Below are 3,696 nucleotides of genomic sequence, written 5' to 3'. Positions count from 1 at the left end.
TTTCTTCCATTTGCTTTAGCATCTCTTTGCTGGAGAGCAAGTTTCATTGTCTCTTCTGACATCCATTTTCACCTTTTCCTTCTTTCTTGTCTTGTCAATGACTTTTTGCTTTCTTCATGTATGATGTTCTTGATGTCATCCCACAACTCTTCTGGTCTTCAGCCTTTATTGTTTAATGTATCAAATCTGTTCTTCAAATGATCTCTAAATTCAGGTGGGATATATTCAAGGTCATATTTTGCCTCATGTGGACTTGTTTTCATTTTCTTCAGCTTCAGTTTGAATTTATATATGAGTAATTGATGGTCTGTTCCACAGTCTGCCTCTTGCCTTGTTTTGACTGATGATATGGAGCTTTCCATCATCTCTTTCCACAGATGTAGTCAATCTGATTTTTGTGTATTCCATCTCGTGAGGTCTATGTGTATAGTTATCTCTTATGCTGTCTAAAGAAGGTATTTGCAATGAACAAATCATTGATTTTGCAGAATTCCATCATACATTCTCCAGCATCATTTCTATCACCAAGGTAATATATTCCAACTATTGATCCTTCCTCTTTGCTCCCAACCTTTGCATTCCTATCACCTGTAATAGTTTAGAGTCATTGATACTTCTTCTTTACTAGGTTCAGTCATCAATGTAATGGATGAGTGTGATGTTTTGTGGCAGGTAAAGGCAGTCAAGGTCCCTGTTAATTAAATTATGGCATAGTGTTTTAGAGTGGATATACTCTTGAGGTAGGACTATGGAAGTATATTGTTGGCCTTGCCTTCTGAAGGCAAATTGCTTGCTTCTGGTGATAGTTTTTAACCAGAATTGAGAATGAGTCACTGACCAGATTATGGGCTACCAGAAGATGCATTAATTTGTTCAAGCAATGAAACTATATCTGGAATAACAGCTGCAATTGAGTTACATTGACTATAATCCACTGTCATTCTCCAAGATTCACCTGTTTTTAAGCACTGACCAAAGAGGCAAGTAAAATGGATATGCAATTGGAATCATCACACTTGCATCCTTAAAGCCTTTGATTGGAGTACTAATCTCTGCAATCCCTCCAGGATTGTGATATTGCTTTTGTTTTACTATTTTAGTAGTTAGACATAATTCTAATGGCTTTTACTATCATAATAGCCCTTATTCCACATGTCAGCAGACCAATGTGGAAGTTCTTCCAGTTGCTCATTTTGTCTACTTTTATAATGCATATTGGAACTGGTGAAATCACTATAGAAAGAGTTTGTGACCTATTGGGCACACTGTGAGACAAAACTCCATTAATAACTTGACCTCCATATGCCCCCATCTGACTCTGAGTAATACTAACATATTGTGTATCATGGAATTAGAGTGAGTTCAGAACCAGTGTCCAGTGATCCCAAGAAAGAGAGAATAAAGGTTTTTATGGATGTGAATCATCAAATAAAGATAGAGTAATCACTTCAGATAGAAGAAATGATTCTGTTTGCAAGAGTGATTCAATAGAATTTAGGGTTCCAATGTCCCCAGCTTCCTGATTATCTACTCATATGTTCCCATCCCTAGTTTCAGGATCTCATTTCTTCCCAATCAATGCCCTCACTTTAAAAACAGGCACCAATTAAGGCTGGAAATTTCAATTGGCTCTATAATTGGCCATTCTTCATGAGAAGACTCTGAATTTCAATATCAGCTCTATTACTACAAAAAATAAGGCGTTCTTTCAGGTCACAATGAAAATTTTTGTGCAGTAATAGAGTTCTAACTATAAAGCCTTCAGCTGGTCTCTCTCTTTTACCACTTGGCCTATGGTTAGTAGACCAACCACCCAGCTTCCCTATACTTCTCATCCTGAAAAAATTGCAGAAAAGTATCAAATACATGGTTACCCAGAGTTTCGCTTGTCACCATACTTAATCTATAAGTGGTGAAATTCTGGGTATTAACATTACCACTTCATACCCTCTTTATTAATAACAGAAGCAGAGATATCAGTTCCATTAAAACTAACCAGACTTGAGAACCAATTTAGAAAATTCATCCTTATGATTTTATTTCACTCGAACCATTACCAATTCCAAATGTCTTAATCTGGGTTCTCTAGAGAAGCAAAAATTGATAGATAGATGATAGATAGATAGATAGATAGATAGATAGATAGATAGATAGATAGAGGTTTATATCAAGGAAACAGCTCGCAAAGTTGTAGAGGTAGGCAAGTTCAATGTTCATGTGTCAGATGTCAAGCTGAAGACTTCTCCTGACCAGTCTACTAACGACTCCCAGGAGTAGAAGGCAATAGAGCAGTCTACTGTCTAAATCCAAAGAGCTGAAGGCTGATGACAAACAAGATGCAGGACCCAGACCCAGAAAAATGTAAGTAACTCTGACCAAGTGTCCGATATATCGGGATTGGACTATACCCCCCAAGAAAGCTTCCTTTCAATTGACTGACTTCTCATAACAGATCTCATCATGGGATATTACTATGTCTTAACTTCCAAACCACTAAGAATCCTGGTTGAGTCAAATTGACAAAACCTAAATTATCCCAAAGGCTTTCTTTCTTTAATCAGAATTACTAGAGTATAATAACTGACAATTATATACTATACTAAAATCTCTGCATGCATTGAATAATAAATTCAAAAGGAATTAACCACTGAAAACGCAAACAACAATTCCACTGAAAACACAACAAATGGATACTGCCCCTATTTTACTAATAAACATGGGAGTTTTACAAACCATTTAAAACTTTAAGCAACTGTAGGAGAACGGCAATGGTTAGTCTCTCTGTTTTAGAAGGAAAGAAACTGAATTTTGGAAGGGTTACATGACTAATAAGACACAGATAAAATTCAAACCTAGGCATTTACAATGGAGACAGTCATTTCTTCCTATGAAGCATCTGAATCTCTTTCATGTACTTGGATAATTTCCTACTTTATCAATTTTGGCAGTAGGCCAAGACATTTCATTATTTAATATTTGATATCATATATACTAAAGTCTGGCTTTTTCATCTACTATGTAATGACAGGAGTCATTGTGTGGTGCTGTGGGTTAATGTGCCAGACTGCAAAGCTGTTTGAACTGCAAGGTCGGCAGTTCGAGCTCACCAACTGCTCCTCAAAAACCCTATGGGTTGCTATGGGTAGAAATTGACTCAAGAGCACTTAACAACAAACAAATGTAACTACAATATTGGACTGCTAACCATGAGGTTAGTGGTTCAAACCTACCTGTCACTAATGAGACTATACAGGGTCACAATGAGTTGGAACTGACTCAATGGCACTTAACAGCAACAACAGCAAGCACAGGACTGCTAGTCTCAAGGTAACGAATTCAAACCCATCAGGAAAAGGAGCAAGCTTTCTGCTCCCATAAAAAATGTATACCCTCAGAAACACTATACATGGTGACTATGAGTCAGAAATGACTGGACAGCACCTAACAATTGCAACATGCAACTAACTACACCATCAAGAAGTTGTTAGCATGGACTATGCAAGTGCATAGAAATACAATTTTAGTCAATACAGCAAAGGAGGGTCAATTAATAATCCATTCTAGAAATAAGAAGATAGGTCCACACAAAAATGTATACACAGAGAGAAGATAGAAATAAGACAGACTGCATACAACTATAAAAACACTTATAAAAACAAAGATAGTAATCCTGGTCTAGTCCTGGGTTAGTACGCT

This window comes from Chrysochloris asiatica, unplaced genomic scaffold, assembly GCF_000296735.1.
Source record: "Chrysochloris asiatica unplaced genomic scaffold, ChrAsi1.0 scaffold00058, whole genome shotgun sequence".
Classification (NCBI taxonomy): domain Eukaryota; kingdom Metazoa; phylum Chordata; class Mammalia; order Afrosoricida; family Chrysochloridae; genus Chrysochloris; species Chrysochloris asiatica.
This window is presented reverse-complemented; position numbering follows the sequence as displayed.